At 48.7% G+C, this 23,947-nt stretch overlaps 1 non-coding gene across 1 annotated transcript; it reads right to left on the bottom strand.

The window, feature by feature from the left end:
• Positions 1-329: 329 nt before the first annotated feature.
• Positions 330-445, bottom strand: LOC128061910 (U5 spliceosomal RNA). The gene has a single exon (XR_008200761.1). It is a non-coding gene; the product is annotated as a U5 spliceosomal RNA (small nuclear RNA).
• Between the last annotated feature and the right edge of the window lie 23,502 nt (positions 446-23,947).

Genomic DNA, 23,947 nt, shown 5'->3' on the forward strand with positions numbered 1-23,947 from the left:
GTCGGACACGACTGAGAGAACTTCATTTTCACTTTTCTCTTTCATGCATTGGAGAAGGAAATGGCAACCCACTCCAGTGTATTGCCTGTAGCAATCTCAGGGACGGCAGAGCTTGGTGGGTTACCGTTTATGTGACTATACAGAGTCGGACACAACTAAAGCGACTTACCAGCAGTACTATATCGGTCTGGGGATGGCTGGAGAAGCATCACCGGCTGAATAATATAACTGTCCTGCCTACGTAATTTTCTTGGTTCATTTTCCACGCCATAGTCTATAGCCAAAACTAAACAATAAAAAGTTCAGTCTATTCTTCTAACACCATAAGTAGCCTTGCAAAAGCAAGGCCTCAAAAAATTGAGTAAAAACTCAGAATTGTTCCTCTCCACGGAAATCTTTAGTAAAAGGCGAAAGATTTATACGATCTGAAGAGAAACCAGAGTATGCCTGATGTTCGGGGCACGCATTGCTCAGGTAACTGTTACTCCTAACACAATAAGAGTGATTATTTAACTTCCAGAGCCATTCGCATCTTTCTTTTCTCAGACAATTCTATGAAAGTATTCTCACTTCTTGGGGAAAATAGTTCAAAGAAAAAGAAGAATATAGCCATTTTTAGATCGAAAAATTGTCCTAGGTGCAGTGCATTGTGGGTATGCAAATATGACTCTCAGTCGTCACGCCCCTGTTTCCGGAAATTCCTTAAATAGTTCATTCCTCTGGTGCGGGACAGAGACCACCACCAGAGGGCAGAGCCGAGGCGAGACTTAGAAGGTTAGAGACCTGAGCCTGATTCAGCTACAAAAAGACTGTTTTAGGTGTGAAGCGGGGGTGGGGTGGGGCATGCGCGTTCAGTCGTGTTCCACTCTACGACCCCGTGGATTGTACCCCGCCAGGCTTCTCTGTCCATAGAATATTTTCTGTTTATCATTTTTGCCAAGCAAAAGTATTTTAAAAATGGACCCAAATGATCAAATATAGAAAATCATACCTGGGGAAAAAGTGTACTTTATACAATGAAAGTAAAATCTGAAATCACATGAACAGCTAGCAATAGGCAATTAACTAAATTGTGGTAGGTCAATAAAATGCACCATTCTGAAGCCACTAAAATGGTTTTCTCCAAAGAATATATATGAATATGTTTACCATTTTTTTTTTCGGTTAAAAAGAAAGATATTAAAGTATATTCCAGTTAGGTAGAAAAAAGATGTGTGTGTGTATGAATGGCTTGAGAATAAACATTAAAATGTTAATAATAAACAATTTATTCCCAGCGATAAGTAAGCTGCTGCTGCTGCTGCTAAGTCGCTTCAGTCGTGTCCGACTCTGTGAGACTCCATAGATGGCAGCCCACCAGGCTCCCCCGTCCCTGGGATTCTCCAGGCAAGAGCACTGGAATGGTTTGCCATTTCCTTCTCCAATGCATGAAAGTGAAAAGTGAAAGTGAAGTCGCTCAGTCGTGTCCGACTCTTCGCGCCCCCATGGACTGCAGCCTACAAGGCTCCTCCATCCATGGGATTTTCCAGGCAAGAGTACTGGAGTGGGTTGCCATTGCCTTCTCCGGTGATAAGTAAGAGTTGTTTTAATTAATTTTATTTTATTTTTGGCTGCGCTGAATCTTCATTGCTGCTCATGGGCTTTCCCTAGTTGCAGCGAGTGGGAGGCTGCCCTTCCTTGTAGTGCTTGGGCTTCTCGCTGTGGTGTCTTCTCTTGTTACGGAACACAAGCTTTAGGCTCAGGGGCTTCAGTACTTGCAGCACGTGGGGGCTCAGTAGTTGCAACTCTGGGGCTCTAGAGTTTGGTCCTCCCTGGTGGCTCAGACCGTAAAGAATCTGCCTACAATGCGGCAGACCTGAGTTCGATCCTTGGGGTGGGAAGATCCCCTGAAGGAGGGCATGACAACCCACTCCAGTATTCTTGCCTGGAGAATCTCCATGGACAGAAGAGTCTGGCCGACTACAGTCCATGGGCTTGCAAAGAGTCAGAGGCGACTAAGCACAGCACAGCACAAGAGCGCAGGCTCAGTAGTGTAACCCAAGGGCTTAGCTGCCCTCTCGGCAAGTGAAATCTCAGACCAGGGATGGGACTGTCCCCTGCATTGGCAGGTGGATTCTTTACCACTGGACCACCAGGGAAGTCCAAGTTATTTTTATAATCAGGAAAAAAACCTGGTTAAGGGTGGGAAATCTGCAGAGTTCAAGTCTCTGGCCTGAACCTTGTGCTGTCGCTGTGGGGAGGGGAGAGGGGGCCGCTTCTTCTGCAGCTCCACCTGTGCTTCTCTTAGTCTGACTCTGACCCTGGGCATCCAGGGAAAGGCGGCTTCCTCCCACTTCACTGCTTCCCCACTCCCTGCCCACCCCAGCTCCCACGTACTAACCCAGTTCACTTTCCATCACCCACACCGACAGAGCGGGCAGAACAAAAACCTCAAGGAATTTAAACCGCTTTGCCTTGGCTTGGGAGTACATGCTGTAACCCTGTAGTAGTTTCGTTTCCTATTTATATTTGGTTTACCCAGAGATAAGAGAATTCCTCTTCATTTCTCAGAAGATGGCTTAAGAGAGGGAGGGTCTAGTATTAGAAATTTGCTGCTGGGAGACTTCCCCAGTGGTTAAAAATCTGGAATCAGCAGGAGACGTGGGAGACACGGGTTTGATCCCTGGTCAGTGGAGCGAAGATCTCACGTGTCTCAGGGCTCTGCAACCACTGATCCATGTGCCACAGCTAGAGAGAAGCCCGCGTGCTGCAACGATCTTGAGGGCAACGACCTAAGACCCGATTCAGTAAAATAAGTAAATATTAGGGAAAAAAAAGAAATTTGCTGCTGGTAACTTCCTACCCTCAGACCAAGAGAGGATGAGTCGACACTCGGATGACCACGTGAGTGTTAATCATCCTGAGTTCTTTTAACTCTTTTAATCCTTAAACTAACCCTATGAGTTTGGTACCATTAGTACATCCTCACTTTACAAATGAGGAAACCGGCTCACAGTGGTGAAAGCCCACAGGTGGTAAGTAGCAGAGCTGGATGTGAATCCAGGAGACTCCCAGAGTCCATCCCCTAACCATGACACTGCCCTCTCTCAATTGTAATCTACAGACTCCCATTTATTGAGCCGCTCCCACGGCGCATATCCTTTCCTTTCTTCTCACAACTTCATGGGATAAATGCTACCATCATTAGGGATTTGCAGATGAGGAAATGTCACTTGGTCAGGGCCATCACGTTGGATATAGTCCTGGACCTGTGACCTTTGCTGACTCTCATGTGGGCTCCTGACTTTTCCATACATCCTTGCCCTCCCTGGAAAATACTATAAAATCATTAGCTTCTCCTTCTTCCACTCCTGGCTCCCTGGCCTCACTGAAGTATCCAGCAGCCCATCCCTGGGCATCTCAGTGATGTTTTCCATCCTCAGGTGCCTCCTGTTCATCCCTGGAGCCAGTCAGATGTGGATTCTGGCCAGCTGCGTAGCTTCTCCAGTGACCTTGGTGGGGGCTGTCATCTTGAAACTGAGGACTTGAAGAATAGCCTGGGCCAAAGGCAGCCATGGACCGGGCCACTGGGGACTTGGTCCTGCAGGCCTGTTCTCTGAGCTTTGGTGATCTGCTTCCTCCAAGCAGAGCAGGTCCTCTGCTGCTGGGACCTCCTGGGCGATGCTGCGCTCTGGTTCTGGGCAGGTTGATGCCCAGAGGATGGAGGCCCTCTGTCAGGTGAAGTTGGGAGGGTGTGAGCCCACCATGTCTGGGGTGGGGGAAAATCAGACTTAGTCTGTGAGCAACAAGTGGTTATGGCAGCAGGGACTGTCTCCCTGCCCCCCCTGCACCGCCCCCGCCCCCGCCACCCACTGCCAATGTGCCCTTGGCTCCTGACAGCTCCTGAGCCCAACTTGCCTTTCTCAGGCATCATTCCTGAGCTGCTTAAGCTCCTGGAAGACCCTGAAGGAATCCCTCACAGCTCTGGCTTGGTTGCTGTGGTGACCCTAATGTTCCTACTCTAGGCCTGGCAGCTGCTTCCAAGGTGGGGAGGAACCCAGGTACCACAGTACCAACCACTTTGGCTATACTTTGGCAGTTTCTGAGCAACTTCAGGCTTCCTGGAGGGCAAAAGCCAACCCTTCTCTCCCCTGGCCCTGGTCTAGGGGCAGCCTTGCCTTCTTACTGTCAGCCTGAAAGCCAGCATGCTACTGGTGGCCAGCCTCCTTGGCCCCTTCACTCCAGATGGCTGGTGGCTATCTGTGTGGCTGAACTACAGTCACTCCATTTTGTCAGCTCCACCTTATTAATAGAACCACAGACCCATTTCTGCAAGACTGATCTTTCACTTACTCAGGAGGAATGCATCTAGGTCAGATAAGCTCCTCACCAACTTTAATCCTTGTCTTTATCTGGTAGGAAACTGGAAGAATGCCTTTTACGGATGCAGATGGTTAATGGCCCTTAAGGAATAATGGTCACATGATCCCCCGCGGAGGAGGGGGGGGTGGGGTGGGCGGGGGTGGGCAGGGAGGAATCTTTCCTGGGTCCTCCCTATGCAGACATGTTTCTATTTTTAGATGTTTATTTTTATTTATTTTAGACGTGGTTCTCTTTTTAGCTTTGGCCTCTTCTAATCCCCCTGTACCCCTTTTGTTGGTGCAAAGTGTAGCTACAAATGCCTCCAGGTAATCTCCTGCCTGGGTGTCAGTTACCTACAATAAACGTCATAATTGCACTTCATGGAGTTGCCTGCTCTGTTTTTCAGTCTCAGAGCTCCTCTTCAGTTCAGAGGATGTTATTCAACACCCCCTCTGTGGTGGGCCTACTTTTTCTTCTACTTGTGTCGCTTCTAGATTTTCTCATAAATTCTCTCTTCCAGATGGTCTGCTCCATTTAAATGGCTTTCCAACGCTTTCTTCATCTCTGATGCTTTCTAATGCATGCTTTATCTCATTTATTGAGCTCTTCAACTCCAGCATTTCTGTTTGGTTCTCTTACAGCATTTCAGTCTCTCTCTTTTCTTTTTACTTTTTCGGCTGCACCACACTACTGGTGGGATTTTAGTTCCCCAATCAGGGATTGAACTTCTCACCTGCCGTGGAAGGGTAGTCTTAACCACTGGACTGCCAAGGAACTCCCATAAAGCTTTTTTTTAAAAATATCACTCTAACAATTGCACAGATTAGAAAATAGAGGGCTTTCTTTTGTTTTACTGGAGAAGAAAATGGCGACCCACTGCAGTATTCTTGCCTGGAGAATCCCATGGATGGAGGAGCCTGGTAGGCTACAGTCCAAGGGGTTGCAAAGAGTCGGACACGACTGAGCGACTTCACTTTCTTTCTTTTGTTTTACAGTAGGTGGCGCTATCGGAGAAGGCAATGGCAACCCAATCCCGTACTCTTGCCTGGAAAATCCCATGGACGGAGGAGCCTGGTGGGCTGCAGTCCATGGGGTCGCTAAGAGTCGGACACGACTGAGCGACTTCCCTTTCACTTCTCATTTTCATGCATTGGAGAAGGAAATGGCACCCCACTCCAGTGTTCTTGCTTGGAGAATCCCAGGGCTGGGGGAGCCTGGTGGGCTGCCGTCTATGGGGTCACAGAGTCGGACACGACTGAAGCGACTTAGTAGCAGCAGCAGGTGGCGCTATAGCACTTTTATTTTATTTTTTTTAGTTTTGTTAGCTGCTCTCCCTCGGGCTTCCCTGGTTGCTCAGCTGGTAAAGAATCTGCCCGCAATGCGGGAGACGTGGTTTCGATTCCTGGGTTGTGAAGATGCCCTGGCGAAGGGAAAGGCTACCCACTCCAGTATTCTGGCCTGGAGAATTCCATGGCCTGTATAGTCCATGGGGTCGCAAAGAATCAGACACGACTGAGCGACTTTCACTCACTTCACTCTCTCAGATTATATTTGAGAGTCAGCACTTTCCATCCTCCACTGCCTCTGTATCCAGTGCCATCATTATCACTGCTTGTGCCTCTAGAGGCTACTGGTGCCTTGCTGCTGCTGGTGTCACTGGCATCACTGGGACACGGGATGGTGGGCACTGAGTCAGGCTCCACTGCATTTGAAAGGGGAAGGATGGGGGGGAACCCAGATTGTGGGTGCGTATACCTCGTCATGCATATGTCTAGGGCTTCCCTGGTGGCTCAAAATCTGCCTGCAATACAAGATCTGCCTGTAATGGAGGAGACCTGGGTTCGATCCCTGGGTCAGGAAGATCATCTGGAGACGGAAATGGCTACCCACTGCAGTATTCTTGCCTGGAGAATTTCATGGACAAAGGAGCCCGAGGTCACAAAGAGTCAGACATCACTGAGTGGCTCACACACACACACACACACACACACACACCTTGTCATATAGTCAGGTTTAAGCTTCACCTCTAGGGGTGGGGGCAGGGGACCAGAGTTGTGGATGCCTCTACAGCTGGAGGTATGCCACGGGAGTTGCCATATAGGGCCGGGAGGCAGGAGTTGTGTATACCACCTCCCCCCACCCCCTGCTGCTCCTGGATTCTCTGGGGCTGCAGATTCAGCCATCCCAACTGGGAGTCTGGGATGGCAGGTGCCACCTCTACTGTTCCCCTAGTTCCACCTCCTCTGTGTGCTCCAGTCCATCCCTGTTAGATGTACAAATGTGTGGAAATCTCAGGTGAGTTGGGCAGAGACATCTCTGCTGAGCTGTGAATGTTTTACTTGTTGTACATTGAAGGCGAGAGACAAAGAGTGCATCTCACTCCATCATGATGCTGATGCCACTTCTATCTTGGTCTTATTTTATACAAAGAATAAATTCTACGAATCATAGCAAGTCCTTCCTATTTTCCCACCTTTGGTCAACTGGTAGTTTTGTCAATTTTTTTTAGCATGAGATGGAATACTTTAATGATAGAGTTAATTTTTTTCCCCAGGGGTTATTTCACTTGGCCCTTGATAGTAACCTTTGGAAAGCCCTGGAATATTGACAATATGGTTGCTGAGAATGGCTTTTAATTATTTTGATTGCTTGGTTAAAGGACTCAATGAGCATTTGCTGAATTGAAACGGAGCTTCTCTCAGCAGTGGCAGCCACAGCCTCCCTGAAGACCGGAGTACCAAAACAACAGGAGAAGGACTTCAGAAATGGTCCCAGCTCTCCAGACAAGAAATGGGATGAGCCTGGACCAGGAATTACAAGCCTTCACAGACTTAGAGGCAATGAATGTCACCTGGGGTAAATGGGCCCTCTCTGAGAGTCACACTCACAGTTTAGGTCCAAATGCTGTGCACGCAATATGTCAGCAAAGTTAGAAAACTCGGCAGTGGCCACAGGACTGGAAAAGGTCACTTTTCATTCCAATCCCAAAGAAAGGCAGTGCCAAAGAATGCTCAAACTACCGCACAATTGTACTCATCTCACATGCTAGCAAAGTAATGCTCAAAATTCTCCAAGCCAGGCTTTAGCAATATGTGAACCGTGAACTTCCAGATGTTCAAGCTGGTTTTAGAAAAGGTAGAAGAAACAGAGATCAAACTGCCAACATCTGCTGGATCATTGAAAAAGCAAAAGAGTTCCAGAAAAACATCTATTTCTGCTTTATTGACTATGCCAAAACATTTGACTGTGTGGATCACAATAAGCTGTGGAAAATTCTGAAAGAGATGGGAATACCAAACCACCTGACCTGCCTCTTGAGAAATCTGTATACAGGTCAGGAAGCAACAGTTAGAACTGGACATGGAACAGCAGGCTGGTTCCAAATAGGAAAAGGAGTACGTCAAGTCTGTATATTGTCACCCTGCTTATTTAACTTATATGCAGAGTACATCATGAGAAACACTGGGCTGGAGGAAGCACAAGCTGGAATCAAGATTGCCGGGAGAAATATCAGTAACTTCAGATATGCAGATAACACCACCCTTATGGCAGAAAGTGAAGAAGAACTAAAGAGCCTCTAGATGAAAGTGAAAGAGGAGAGTGGAAAAGTTGGCTTAAAGCTCAACATTCAGAAAACTAAGATCATGGCATCCGGTCCCATCACTTCATGGCAAATAGATGGGGAAACAGTGGAAACAGTGGCTGACTTTATTTTTCTGGGCTCCAAAATCACGGCAGATGGTGATTGCAGCCATGAAATTAAAAGACACTTGTTCCTTGGAAGGAAAGTTATGACCAAACTAGACAGCATATTTAAAAGCAGAGACATTACTTTGCCCACAAAGGTCCGTCTAGTCAAGGCTATGGTTTTTCCTGTGGTCATGTATGGATGTGAGAGTTGGACTATAAAGAAAGCTGAGCGTCGAAGAATTGATGCTTTTGAACTGTGGTGTTGGAGAAGACTCTTGAGAGTCCCTTGGACTGCAAGGAGATCCAACAAGTCCATTCTAAAGGAAATCAGTCCTGGGTGTTTACTGGAAGGACTGATGCTGAAGCTGAAACTCCAATACTTATGGACAGGAGGCCTGGTGTGCTGTGGTTCATGGGGTCGCAAAGAGTTTGACATGACTGAGTGACTGAACTGAACTGAACTGATCAAGGCTATGAAGAAAGAGGGACCCAGTGTTGCGATTTCTCATTTTTCCAGAGAAGCTATAAATTTAGAATTTGATTTAAAATTTCCAGCACTTAAAAAAATTGAGAATTAATTCAAAACTAAGAAGTAAGACCAGATACATCTGTAGTCAGCATTTAATCAGTGGGCTGCCAGCAGCATACCCAGTGGCATAACTAACTGAATGATAATAATGACATTAGCTAGCATTTATGTGCACTTGCTCTAAGCTAGGTGCTGAGAAATGCTTTATGATCCTTTAATCCCCCTGCCAACCTTATGAGGCAGATGGAGAGAGGTTGTTCAATATATTTAATATCAGACAATATAAAATAGAAATGACAAATTTGAATCTAGTCAGGTCTAGAATCTTACAGGTCTGAGGTCCAGTCTACAAGAAGCTTAGAGGATACAGGAACAAATTAAATTTGGAGGGAGAAATACCTACCACGAGGGAAAAATTCAGACAAATTCATGATGAGGACATTCCTTAGGACAATGATCCAGTCCTTCAAAAATTACACACACACACACACACACACACACACAGTGTTGGGAAGCAAAGCTGTTCAGATTAAAAGGGACAAAAGAAACCCCATAATGACAAAATGCAATATGAGGATCCTTTTTGGATCTTGATTTGAACTGCTGTTGCTAAGTCGTTTCAGTCGTGTCTGACTCTGTGTGACCCCATAGACGGCAGCCCACCAGGCTCCCCCGTCCCTGGGATTCTCCAGGCAAGAACACTGGAGTGGGTTGCCATTTCCTTCTCCAATGCATGAAAGTGAAGTCGCTCAGTCATGTCCGACTCCCAGTGACCCCATGGACTGCAGCCTACCAGGCTCCTCCACCCATGCAATTTTCCAGGCAAGAGTACTGAAGTGGGTTGCCATTGCCTTCTCCGTGATTTGAGCTAGTTAATGGTAAAAAGTCATTTTGGAGATAACTGGGGACTTATCAAAAAAAAAAAAAAAAAAAAAAGAACCTAGAAGACACTTTAAAGTGTTGAAAGAAAAAAAGTTGTGAATGCAAAATTCTGTATCCAGCTAAGATATCCTTCAACTATGGGGGTGAAATAAAGACTATTTCAGACACACAAGAAAAGAGTTGAGAAAAATCTTTCTCCAGCAGAACTGCATGACAAGATGTGCTAAAGGAAGTACTTCAAACTGAAAGGAATGACTTGGACACTGATGTTCGTGGAAGAATGCACCAGAAAAGGCAGACATAGGGCCAAACAGAAAACTATCTTTCATGACCTTAGTTTGTTAAAAAGGCAATTGTTTAAAAACAAAACTAGTGATTTTGTTTTTGGGAGTTTGTAACATATTTAGAAGTGAAATATATACAACTGAGAGCATGAAGGAAGAGGTTAAATGGAATTATACTGTTTTAAAGTATTTACTTTTTACCTGAAGTACTAAAATATTAATTCTAGATACACTCTGGGAAATCAATAATGCATAATAGATTCACTAGAGCAATATAAAAAGGTATAGCTAAAAAACAGTAAAAGAAATAAAGTGGAATATAAAATTATTCAATTAGCCTAAAAGAAGTCAAGGAAAGAGTAACAAAGAAGTAGACTAAATAGAAAACAAATAGTAAGATGCTATACTTAAACCCAACCATATCAGCGATCACATTAAATTTAAATGAATGAAATCTTCCAAGGAAAGGCCAGAGGTTATCCAATAGGATGAAGACAATAAAACTCAGCTTGTTGCTGCTGTAAGTAATACATTTTAAATGTAAGGACTCAGATAGTTGAAATTAAAAGGATGGAAAATTATGCATTAGTAGGTATTATAAGGAGAAGGCAATGGCACCCCACTCCAGTACTCTTGCCTGGAAAATCCTATGGACAGAGGAGCCTGTAAGGCTGCAGTCCATGGGGTCGCTGAGGGTCGGATACGACTGAGTGGCTTCAGTTTCACTTTTCACTTTCATGCATTGCAGAAGGAAATGGCAACCCACTCCAATGTTCTTGCCTGGAGAATCCCAGGGACGAGGGAGCCTGGTGGGCTGCCGTCTATGGGGTCACACAGAGTTGGACACGACTGAAGTGACTTAGCAGGTATTATAAAGTTTGTATGATTGTAGTAATATGAAGCAATGTATATTTTAGGGCATGGAATGTTATCAGAGATAAGTGAGATATTTCATAGTGATAAAAGTGTCAATTTATTAGGAAGGCATAACAATCCTAAATGATTATTTAATAATAGACTTTCAAAGTGCAAAGAAGCAAAAACTGACAGAATTAAAAGAAGAACACTAAAACCTTAGAGAATATGTTGTCTGACCCCAAGAGAATTAAATTTGAATCTAGAAAAGCCCTAAATATTTGATAATTAAACAATATCCTTCTAAATAACCCATGGTCCAAAGAAGAAATCAAGAGGGAAATTAGGAATTATTTAGCAGTCTCAATGCTAATAAAATTAACACATCAAATGTGGGATGAAGGGCTTCCCTGGTGGCTCAGTGGTAAAGAATCTACCTGCCAATGCAGGAGACATAGGTTTGATCGCTGGCCCAGGAAGATCCCACAGGCCATGGAGCAACTAAGCCCATGAGCCACAGATACTAGGCCTGTGTTCTAGACCCTGGGAGTTGTAATATAACCACCGCATCCTGCACGCCTAGAGCCCTTGCTTTTCAACAAGAGAAGCCACTGCAATGAGAAGTCTGCACACCACGACTCCAGAGGAGCCCCTGCTCACCACAACTAGAGAAAGCCTGTGCAGCAGTGAGGACCCAGCACAGTCAATAAATAAATAATAATTAATAAAAAACAATGTAACAACTATATGGCAGAGTCACCAGTCAGAACTGACACTGGCTGTGCCAGCTAGGGAATAAGGAGACCTGGGTAGGTGCTGTTACAACCTCTATACCACAGGCAGAGAATGTGGGGCTCAGAGAAGTCAGGTAACTGGTCAAGATCACCGTGCTGGTTGGTGAGGACCAGGACTGGCAGTCTGGCTCGAGAGGCTGCCTCCTGACCATGCCATCATGCTTCCTCCTTTGTGGCTTGGACAGCAGAAAGCGGTCAGCAGGACTGGGTCATGGGGCCCTCCATCTAGACAGAGACTAGTGTGGATACCTTTGAGTATGAACCTTCCTTCTTCACTGGTCACAGCCACGGTCAATGAGACCCGGTGTGTAGTGTGTAGGCGCATGATTTGACACAAAGGACACACTTGAGAGATGTTAGCTGTGGGGAACAGCCTGGATCTCTTCCTTTTCCTCCCTGGGGCTTAGCTGCTTGCTTCTCCCGGGTTCCTGGGGCCAATCACCCCAGCCTCCTGCTCAGTGAATGCTGTAGACACTCAGGCTGGGAGAAGAAAGATAGGGGAGGTTTATGGTGGCAGCGGCCACAGGCTCATTAATGGTCATGACTGTTGTGAAAATTTCAGGCTGATCAGAAGTAGAGTTGACATGAGTCTCCAGCTGGCCTCTCCAATCATCTCTTTGGACTTAAACAGCCAGGGCATTGTGCAGAAAATTGCCTAAAATTGCCTTGTTTCCATGATACAGCAATTATCTAGCCTTCCTCCTAGCCTGGCCCTCAGCAGCTGACATGCCTCCATCCAGCCATCTGTACTTGCAACGTCAGGTGTATTTTGAGCGCCAGATGCAGCTTTCTAAGTTTCTGGCGGGAGGAACCCATACACATTTATAGAATCAAGTATAGGACTAATCTCCTGAGAAGCAGTCTTGCCCTGCTCCCTGCTGTCCATCATACCTCCCCAACCCCAGTTTCCTCAGTGGCCAGGGATGACCTGTTCTGGGGATGCAGGGTCCACTAGAGATGCTGCTACTGTATCTCCAGCAGGTGGCGCTGAAGGCTCTCTGTTCACCTGCTCATTTGGTCCTCAGTTTGGGAAGGAGCAGGCCCTCCAGGTGGTAGGAACACAGAGCAGTGGCTCTGTCCAAGGCCCGCCGACTAGGGAAACTCACAAGAGATTTTAGGGACTTCCCTGGTGGTCCAGTGGCTAAGACTCCATGCCCCCAGTGCAGGAGGCCCAGGTTTGATCCCTGGTCAGGAAACAAGTTCCCACATGCCACGATTAAAAGATCCCATGTGCCGCAACACGGCCAAATAAATTAATAAAATAAATATAAAACGAGATAGATCTTAGTTCTTTTGTGGGAGTTCCTAGACAGTTCAGAAGGCCCCATCTCTCTTCTGGCCTGGGATCAGCTGCACAGTAGTCAAAACCAATCTCACTCTGTCTTCCCTGAGAGTCATGCCTGGTGCCTTGAAAGGGCAGAGACCTTGTAGTTACATAGACCTCAGTTCAAATCCCAGTTCTGATTTTATGGGCTATGTGACTGTGGGCAACTTGCTTCACCTTTCTGAGCCTCAGTTTTCTCCAGTAAAATGGGGGTGTGTGCGTGCTAAGTCCCTTCAGTCGTGTCCAACTCTCTGCGACCCTGTGGACCATAGCCAGCCAGACTCCTCTGTCCATGGGATTCTCCAGGCAAGAATACTGGAGGGGGTTGCCATGCTCCCCTCCAGGGCATTTTCCCAACCCAGAGATCGAACCCACGTCTCTTACATCTCCTGCATTGACAGGCAGGTTCTTAACCACTAGCACCACCTGGGAAGCCCAGAATGGAGGTAATGTTCAGGTTAGTGGCAGGATTAAATGGGTCAGGATGCAAAAGCATCAAATCCTAATAAGTGGTCAGCTGGTTCTCTCTCCATTCCTAGGCCTTGTGTTGGTGGCCCTTGAGCAGCCAGAGCCCAGCATGGGGCCTATATTCTTGCTACTCTATGCTGTTCCCTGAGCAAGGATAGAATTGAGCTCCTGGTAAGATGGAAGGGAGGGGCCAAGCAAGGGAAGTCCCAGAAACTGCTTCCTCAAGCCCACTACTGGCCACACTCATGTCTGTCCCCACTCTGGGAGACCTGGGTGCATCACCCTGATTTTCCAATAACTTTTCCATACCTTTATTTATTTATTTATTTTTGGCCATGCAGCATGCTGGATCTTAGTTCCCAGACCAGGGATCCAATCTGTGACTCCTGTGGTGGAAACACAGAGTCTTAACCCCTGGACCACCAGGGAAGTCCCATTCAATAACTCTTGCTTCTCTCACAGCAAGTTGGAGGGAAAAACTCTACTTAAAAAATCATTGCTTTCTAAAAAAAAAAAAAACCTTGATGTTTTAAGGCAAACATCATAGTGGTAATATATGAAGTTAAAACATATAGAAGATGAGGGATTTCTGAAAAAAACAACAGTCCTAGAGATGGGGGTTCAGTTCCACTCCTGTGAAAAGGCTGCGTTTGGCCCACTGGTAAACCATGGGGCTTGGGGCTTGCTTCTGAGCAGGGGCAGCAGAATGCCCGGGGCCAGTCAGAGTTCCATCCACTTGGGACAGACGTTTGCCCGCCCGGGGAAGAGCAGTGAATGGTTACACTAGGGAGGATGGGCAGAGATCCAGGGAAACTGCTAGACAGGTGTTTCAGAGGAATATCTATGCCTTGGGTGTTCTGAGGCTGGAGTCTCCCGCATCGATGGGTTGAATTGGTGGGATTTCAAGTAGCTTCTCTGGCGTCTCCTTTTGGACATCAGTAATGCTATCTGGTCTCGAAGGCAGGATTCACAGCAAGCTTTCTGCCTGCTGTAGAGGACAGATGAGTCCAGTGGGAGACATCGGGACCTCAGAGCTATGGGACCCCAAGAGGCAGGCGAGCCCCAGTGATGGAAGGACCCTTTGGAAGCCGAGGAGCCAGGGCTGGTCTGACACAGGAAATGCACAAGTTGGGAGGTGGCCTCGAAAGTGAGGCAGGTCTCAGCCCGGAGCCCCTGGGATTGACACTGGAATCTGCCCATCATGGACGCCCTTTCCATCACCTGACCTTCTCGTCTGCATTCCTCTGGCCAGACGGGGAGGGTGGGGGCTGGCTTTGGAGCTGCAAAAAATCTGCGTGTCACATGGCGCATCAGCACCTCGGCCACCTTATCTCCACCCTTAGCTTTTCTCGGGGTGCTGAGAACAGGGAGCCGGAAGTTCAGGTAACCCAGTGGGGTCAGCTCTGCTGGTGCAAAAGTGCAGGCAGTGGCCCCCATTTCTAAGGGCAGCCCCACTACCTTCCCTTAGTACACAGACTTCACCCTCTGGGAATCAGAGACCTGAGTCGAAGTGTCTGCTTTGCCACTTGGTTCTTGGGCCTTGGTTTCCCTAATCTGTCAGGTCAGCACAACAAATGTTTCTAGGCTGCTCCCAGGCTTGGGGTGACAATTACACCAGACAATGTACTTTGTAAATAAGAAGAGCATAATTTCACAGCAAAGGCTGTCTCCCCAGACCTCTCTAGGGCTGCAGACACCTTTTGTTAGAAACTTTCAGTGGTAATAATGGTAATGACAATAATAATTTCTTATCATTACTAATGGGCTTCCCTGGTGGCTCAGATGGTAAAGAATCTGCCTGCATTGCGGGAGACCCAGGTTTGATCCCTGGGTTGGGAAGCTCCCCGGGAGAAGGGCATGGCAACCCATGCCAGTATTCTTGCCTGGAAAGTCCTGTGGACAGAGGAGCCCTACGGGCAATAGTCCATGGGGTCGAAAAGAGTGGGACATGACTGAGCGACTAACACTTTCAGGGGATCATTACAAATAAATACTAATAATATAGTAAAATAAATTAATAATAATTTATACACTACCATGTGTAGAATACATAGCTACTGAGAAACTGCTGTATAACACAGGGAGCTCAGCTTAGTGCTCTGTGACAACCTAGAGGGCTGGGAGGGAGACTCAGGAGGGAGGGGAATGTATATACGTATACTAACACAACACTGTAAAGCAATTATCCTCCAATTAAAAATAAATAAAATATAATACCCTATCATATACTATTTATTAATGATATAATAAATACAAAACAATTTACTGGTATTATGTTGGCCAAGATTTTTAAAAATCAGATTTTTCAGAAGACTTTGAATTTACTTCCTCACCTGAAAACAGAGCTTGTTATTGTTGTTGCTCAGTCACCAAGTCATGTCCGACTCTTCGTGACCCCATGGACTGCCAGTGCCAGGGTTTCCTGTCCCTTACCATCAACCAGGGTTTGCTCAAGTTCATGTCCATTGAATTGGTGATGCCATCCAACCATCTCATCCTCTGTCACCCTCTTCTCCTCTTGTCCTCAATCTTTCCCAGCATCAGGGTCTTTTCCAATGGGTTGGCTCTTTGCATTAGGATGATAGAGGTGTTCGCCCCCAAGACGGCACTCAGGTGCACTGAGCTGCTTCTTCGGACAAGGCCCCCACCGTCCTCCACATGCCCTGTTACATCCTCAGCACCTAGCTCAAAGGTCAGGTCCTGTTTGTCACCTGGCTTGCTACGTTCGCTCCTTATATCACCCACTTACAAGTGTTTGATCATTAGTCCCTCTGGCCATTTCAAAGTCTGGCACGTGAGCAGCAGCCCCCTTCTTCCATTTCCCCCTGCAAGTGTGTCCACTTGCCAGGCCCTAGCCCTGACTCTGGAGGTGGCAGCATGTAAGGAGAGTTGTTGGTTTCAGAAGGGTGACTCTTTACTGCTCAGACAATAATTGCATTTCCTATTCTGACAGTCAAAGGCTGCTTGGACAAAGCCGGATGGTGTGGGGTTTGAAGGTGCTTCCCACTTCCCAAGGCCCTGACGTGCTCTCCTGGGTGGGAGCAGCTCGTCTTGCCTGACTCACTGCACTGTTCTTCCCTCCACCCCACCCTGGTCACTGCTGAGCCTGGTCAGCAGGCGGGCGGGAGCCCGTGGAGGGAGCCGGGCTTCGGGGCTCCAGGAGGGAGCTGCTGCCACTCACAGACACCCGTGGGTGTGGGGTTTGGGCTCTGACTGCAGCAAGAAGAGGCCAGGGAAGGCCACTCTGGCTTTTCTCCTTTGATGTGTCCACTTTCTAGCAGGATGATAGGTCCCCAGGGGCGTGTCCCTGGATGCCTGGTGAATCATGCTTCCTGGCCACCCATCATTCAGCCTGCTGGTGGCCCCTGTAGGAAGCTTTTCTGCAGATGAGCACATGGGCCTTTTAGGGAGTGGGCTGTGGGTGAAAACATCCCGGCCCAGATGCACACACCCAGCGATTACTGGGACCACCTTGTTTGTCCGGATGCGGCTAACACATCTGTAGCTCTTAGTGGAGCCGCAGACTCCTTCGGGAAACGCCCTGTTATTCTTAGAATTTGGAGGTTGAATCTTCATCCACCACTAGTGTGCTGTGTGACTTCTCACAGGCAAGATGACCTCTCTGGCTTGCTTAGGAAGCCTAGAAGAATCTGAATGGAGTACTCCAGGGAAGGGCCTGGGACAAAGGCAGGGGAGAGAGGGCTGTTGTGAGGGTCCAAGGAGGTGTTTGGGTGGAGATGCCATGTGAACAATGAAGCAGGGAGCTGGAGGTCAGATCTCCTGAGTTCCAGTCTCAGGTGTACACCCCCCAACTTGGCTCCATACCTTGGGGACAGTAACAGTACCTACCTCATAGGGTGGTTGAGAGGATTAAATGACATCGTGCATGAGAAGCACTTGACCCCCTAGTAAGTGCTCAGAAAATACTACTGCTAAGAGTTATTGATACAAGGATGGCACAGAACATACGGAATGAAAAACAGAAGCTCTGCTGTGTCAAGGTGTCTGCTGACCCACTGTTGCCACAGGCAGAGGCTGGGGCCCAGCAGGCTTGATTTCCAGGGGGCTGGGGACCTGAGCTTGGGCCCCATAGGCCTGTGACATGCCTGAGCATGGCCAGTGGACAGGGAGAGGGCAGGGGGGAGCTCCGTGGGACCCCTGGCCTGGTGGGCGCTGAGCTGCCCTCCCCAGTAGAGCCCTCTGGGTCGGGTCACCAGCAACAGACTACAGAGACACGAGTCCCTCTACCAAGACCCATACAAGGCCGTGGGCCCGCGCTCACCAGCCCGGATCACGGGGATGCAGGGGGTTCACCTTCTCCAAGGAAGGGGCAGGGCCGGGAGGGAAAACAGGGAGCTATTTCAGGAAGGTGTCGAAGGCTGGGACACTAAAATTAGACCCTTGGTTCCTAAAAAGATATTGGCGCCATCCAAGGCCTTGGAGAGGGGCTCTCCAGCACGGAATGTGACCTCAGGAGGGGCTCCGCGGGCCTGGGCAGTGAGGTCAGTCCGCGGGACCAACGGCACCGCCCGATGGCTGGTGGCCACGGGCATCTCTCCCCCACCCACCCCGCCTGCAAAATTCTGAAGCTGGTTCCAGCTGCTTCCTGTCTGCACCCAGCGCACGCGTGGGAAGGCGAGGGGGCAAAACCGCCCAGTCCCGGCGCTACCTGGCTGCATTTTTCCTTTTTTGACTGTCTCTTTGCCTCCAGTGCATTCTTTCTGTTCCATCCTGGGGGTGTGTGTTGAGGGGAGCCTACTGGGGAGTGCTCAGAAGTGACCGTCTTTGAGCTGGGGCTCCCAGGCCTGGACTGGGAGTATGAGCCAATGCAGGGCCTGGGCCTGCAGGTCAGGGAAGCCCATACTCTGAGCTTTCTTTCCTTGTCTCCTCCCTCGGTCCTGAGGCTTCACTCCAACCCTAAGTGATATGGCTGCTAAACAAGCCAGGTGATGGATTCTAGTGGGCCCCAGGCTCTGAGATGGCTTCTCTCACCCCCTCCCCAGTGCCCTGGCCTGGGATACAGGGCTTTGTCACCTGCATTTGCTCTTGTCCCAAGCTGTTTTCTAGGGCAGGGAAGGTGACAGATTAGATCTTATCTCAACACCTATCTGAATTCCTTTAACAATTGCTCGTGGTTCTTGCCCTATCCCAGGTGGTGTAGGAGTAAAGAATCTGCCTGCCAATGCAGGAGACACAAGAGATGCGATCCCTTGGAGGAGGAACCCACTCCAGTATTCTTGCCTGGAAAATCCCTTGGACAGCAGAGCCTGGTGGGCTACAGTCTGTGGGGTTGTAAAGAGTCAGACTGAGCAACGGAGCACACACACATTTCTTGGCATACAGTCTAGAAGGCCCACAAAGTCCAGCCCCACCTACCTCTCACCCCATACCCAACCTCACAGCCTCTTTCCCGTTTTCCAACTCCCTGAGTTCCTTCCATGGGGCCTGCCACCGGCTCATCTCTCCTTCTTGCCCCACTAAGCCTCAAGCATTCCATTTCAACGTTACTTCCTCAGAAAAGCCTGACACTAGCTCAAGGCTCCTTTCTCTCTGTGACCCTCTCTCCTTTGCTAACACTCATCACGCCCATTGCCTGTGGTCCCCACGGGGATGGAAGCCCAGGTAAACTGGGCTATAGTACCACTGCTGCTGCTGCTGCTGCTGCTGCTGCTGCTGCTGTGATTCCAGCTTCCAATGCAGAGTAGGTGCTCGAAACACCTGTAGTCGAGCTGATGTGGAACCTGAGAGGGCAGTGCCCTGGTCACTCTTGGACAGCAGGATCCTGGAAGTTGGGGAACTGGTTACATCCCTCTGCAGACTGGCTGCTCGGGTAAAGCAGGATGGAGGCCATGAGGGAGGCCGAAAGGGGATGTGGGGGAGGGTGCAGTTGGAGTGGGGCAGTGCGCAGCTTCTGCTGGGCTCACTCACGGGGTGGCTCATCTCCTACCGGCCCGCCCACCTGGCCTTCCTAGCCCGTCCTTGCTCTGTAGCCTGGATTTCTGGAGAATCTCTAAGACCAGAACAAACAAGCAGATGGAGCTTGAATCACTGCTCAGGGTCCTGCTGGAATTTTCAAAGCAAAACTAGGAGACAATCTTGAGAGGGATGCTTGAGTCTTCCCCACAGCCTGGGAACTTGGTCCCCTCTGAACCCCAGGAGTCGCTCAGATGTGAAGGCTGATGGCTCAGAGCTTGAGGGAGCTCAGAGCCTGAACTGAGGTGTCTCCCAGCCTCGGGCCTCCCATCACCTGCTTGGAAATACACGAAACACTCAGAAAGATGTGTTTGGTTGTTGGTCTATGTCCAACTCAGCTTTAGCTGGTCCCCTCTCATGACTCCTTCTAAGACATGGTGTCCAGGCTGTCCAGTCAGCGTCCACCATCTGGTTTAACTCCACCAAGTTTCATGCTCAAAAGCATCCTGGTGTGGACTTTATGTTGCATGATTATACCATTAGGTCTATAAGCGCAAAGTCATTTCAGTCACGTCTGACTGTTTGTGACTCTATGGACTATAGCCCACCAGACTCCTCTGTCCATGGGATTCTCTAGGCAAGAATACTGGAGTGGATTGCCATGCTCTCCTCCAGGGGATCTTCCCAACTCAGGATTGAACTTGCATCTCTTAACATCTCCTGCTTTGGCGGCGGGTTCTTTACCACTAGTGCCACCTGGGAAGCCCAGTAATTTAATTTACTAATTGACTAGTTTAATAATTTGGGCTTCTCAGGTGGCGCTAGTGGTAAAGAACCCACTAGCCAATGCAGGTAGGTGTAAGAGGCATGGATTCAATCCCTGGGTCAGAAAGATCCTCTGGAAGAGGGCATAGCAACCCATTCCAGTATTCTTGCCTGGAGAATTCTATGGACAGAGGAGTCAGGTGGGCTCCAGTTCATAGGGTCGCAAGGAGACACAGCTGAGAGACTAACACACATACACATTTACTTCTTCCATACAACAACATGAGTCAGCCATAGGCATACATATGTTCTCTCCCTCCTGCCCCCACCATCGTATCCCTCTAGGTCACCACAGAGTGCCAGGCTGGGCTCCTTGTGCATACAGTAGGTTCCCACTAGTTATCCCGATTTTCTTACCTATCACAGTGAGCATGTGTTACTTTTTCTCAAACAATAAACTTAAAGAAAACAAAAGGCTGGTCACATGCCACTCCTCACCCAATCCAGCCCCTCCCCGCAGTCTGTGTTTCTAGTTTTGATTTTATGGTATAGGGAGTTCTTCTTGGTTGTTTTTCATTTTTTGTCTTAATGTTTATTTATCTGTTGCAGCACACCGACTCTCTAGGTGCCTGGGCTCCAGAGTGCTGTGTGTTCTCAGTAGTTGCTTTGCGGCATGTGGGATCTTAGCTCCCTAACCAGGGATCAAACCCACATCCCTTGCATGGCAAAGGAGATTCGTAACCACTGGACTACTAAGGAAGTCCCTCCTTGGTTATTTTTCTATCACTTATTTCTGGATTTTGGCCAGAAAATTTGTGAGATCTGGCCACAAGGAATGAATTGGTCATTCTCTTTCTTGACTAAAAATTCCCTGAAATCAGGGACATTTGGGGGCTCCTTTACAACAGTGTCAGGATCGTGGTGGGTGTTGACAGATGTTTAGCGAGTCCCAGGGATGGAGGAGGACCTGATCTGTCTCCCGGAAGCAGGAGGCTGGGAGGACGTCTTAGAGGTGACCATCCTGAGCTGTCCTGCCCTCCTACTAGGAGGCAAACATGCTCCATCTGGCAGTAGGTTCTGGAGGGAGCAGCCCTGGGCCTGGCAAGGGCACTTGCTGGGATGTAGGATTCAAGAATGATGTGCCCACACGGGGGTAGGTTATTCTGCATGGGAGGTGGGTGGGGTGCAAAGCCATGCTGTGTGATGGCAGCCCAGGCTCTCGTCAGACTGCACACTCCCCTGGGTCCCACACAGGGCTGAAGAATCCCTGGAATGTGGCAGAGCTGCTGATAGCACTTGACGCTCTGCGTGTGATCAACCACGTGACTTCCTCAGGGACCGGTGTGAAGGAAAGTCTGCCGGGCAAGCCCCAGCATCCCAATGGTGAATATCCAAGGTCCTCTTTTTCCCACCTCTGAGAAGCATGATGGGGTGCTGGCAAACAGGGCCCGGGGGCCCAGAGATGATATTTCAGCATTGTCAATAGCCCGACCCTCCGTCTTCCTGGGAGCATAAGACAGAGTCATAATAATAATAATCAGTAATAATCAGAATTTGTTGTTGTTATTTGGTTGCTAAGTCATGTCCAGCTGTTTGCAACTCCATGACTGTAGCACTCCAGGCTCCTCTGTCCTCCACTATCTTCTGGAGTTTGTTCAAATTCATGTCCATTGAGTCAGTGATGCTATTTAACCATCTCATTCTCTGTCGCCCCCTTCTCGCATTTCCTTCAATCTTTCCCAGCATCAGGGTCTTTTCCAATGAGTAGGCTCTTCACATCAGGTGGCTGATGCTGAAGCATCAATCCTTCCAATGAATATTCAGGGAATATTGATTTCCTTTAGGACTGACTGGTTTGATCTCCTTGCCCCAAGGAGGGACCAGACCCCAAGGAGGGTCTTGAGGGACTCTCAAGGGTCTTCTCCAGCACCACAGTTCAAAAGCATGAATTCTTTGGCACGCAGTCTTCTTTATGGTGCAACTTTCACACCCGTACATGACCATTGGAAAAACCATAGCCTTGACTAGATGGACCTTTGTCAGCCAAAGTCTTGCTTTAAAGGACCTGCTGGGTGCTAGGGCACCTGGCCCAGAAGGAATAATAGAAACGTGGTCAGAGGCTGCCTTTAGTTGGACAGTTCAGAGCTCCACCAGGGGCCCACGCCTAGCAGCTGTGTGACTGTATTAGTCCCCTAAGGGCTATTGTACAAAACACCACAGACTGGGTGGCTGAAGCAACAGAAGTTTCTTGTCTCACAGTTTTGGAGGCCAGAAGCCCAAGATCACAGTGTCAGTAGGTTGTGAGGGAATCTCTCGTGTTGCCCTGGCTGTTGGTGGTTTCCTGGCAATCTTGGCATTCCTCGATGTGTAGGTACATCACCCCGATCTCTGCCTTTAGGTCTGCGTGTGTGCACATTTCTGTCCAAATTTCCCCCTTCTATGAGGAGGTCAATCTTATGGGGTCAGGACCCACCTCAAAGACCTTATTTACATCTGCTCACCTCTACAGAGACTCTGGGGCTTCCCTAGTGGTAGAGAACCCACCTGCCAATGCAGGAGACATAAGACCCACAGGTCTGATCTCCGGGTTGGGAAGATCCCCTGGAGGAGGAAATGGCAACCCCCTCTAGTATTCTTGCCTGGAGAATCCCATGGACAGAGGAGTCTGGCGGGCTACAGTCCATGGGGGTAGTAAAGAGTCAGACGTGACTGAAGTGACTAGCATGCACCCACAGAGACCTTACCTCCAAATAAGGTAATTCTCAAGCACTAGGGTTTGGGACTTCAATATGGCCATAACAGTGACCTTGGGTAAATCAGCTAACAGCTCTGAGCCTCAGTTTCCTTGTCTGTTATAAGGGGATGGTAGGTAATAACCCCTCCCTCCTGGAGTTGCTGTGTAGAAACTGGAGTGGGTAGTCATTTCCTTCTTCAGGGGATCTTCCTGACCCAGGGACCGGACCCAGGTCTCTCACATTGCAGGTAGATTCTTTACCATCTGAGCCACCAGGGAAGCCCCTTGTAGAAATATTAGAGGAAATAAAATGCCTGGCCCAGTGCCCACATCATAGTCGGAGCTCAGGAAAACAGCTGCTATTATTTCCTATGTCCTTCCTAGGATGAGCTCAGATAAGAGGCTGCAAGGTCAGGATGAACCTGAATATGATGGCTGAGGGAAGGACAGGACCTGGTGGGGCCAGTCTTGGGAAGATGCTGCCTTAGTCTAACTTGTCCCAAGTCATTTGGTACCTAAGGACAGGGCTCTGCCTGGCTCCCAGGCAGTGCCTGGGCTTGGCTTCTGCATCTGTGGGTGAGGCATTTGCAGACCCCACTTCCAGGCCTTGCCCTCTATGGTGTCCAGCTCAGCGTTTCTCAGTCTAGACACTGTTGGCATTTGGGGCCAGGTCATTCTTTCTTTTTTTGGCTGTGCTGGGTTTTCCTTGCTGCTCAGGCTTTTCTCTAGCTGCAGCGAGCGGGGGCTACTCTCTAGTTGCAATGCGATGGTTTCTCATTGTGGTGGCTTTTCTTGCTGCTGAGTAAAGGCTCTAGGCGTCTGGGCTTCGGTAGATGTGGCACATGGGCTCAGCAGTTGCAGCTCCCAGGCTCTAGAGCACAGGCTTAATAGTTGTGGCACACGGGCTTAGTTGCTTCGCAGCATGTGGGATCTTCCTGGATCAGGAACCAAACCCATGTCTCCTGCATCACAGGGTGGATTCTTTACCACTGAGCCACCAGGGAAGCCTGGGGTCAGATAATTCTTTGTCATAGGGCTGTCCTGTGCTTTACAGCATCCCTGGCCTCTACCCACCAGAAGCAGATGGTAGCCCTTCCATGGTTACAACTACCAGTACTGTCTTGTGTGTGTGTGGAAGTCACTCGGTCTTGTCCGACTCTTTGCGACCTCGTGGACTATATAGTCTGTGGAATTCTCCAGGCCAGAATGCTGGAGTGGGTAGCTGTTCCCTTCTCCAGGGGATCTTCCCAACCCAGGGATCAAACCCAGTTCTTCTGCATTGCAGGTGGATTCTTTACCAGCTGAGCCACCAGGGAAGCTGTGGTTAAGTCTTCCTGGGGTCAAGATCATAGCCCTGGTCTAGCTGGC

Source organism: Budorcas taxicolor, chromosome 16 (assembly GCF_023091745.1).
Source record: "Budorcas taxicolor isolate Tak-1 chromosome 16, Takin1.1, whole genome shotgun sequence".
NCBI lineage: Eukaryota > Metazoa > Chordata > Mammalia > Artiodactyla > Bovidae > Budorcas > Budorcas taxicolor.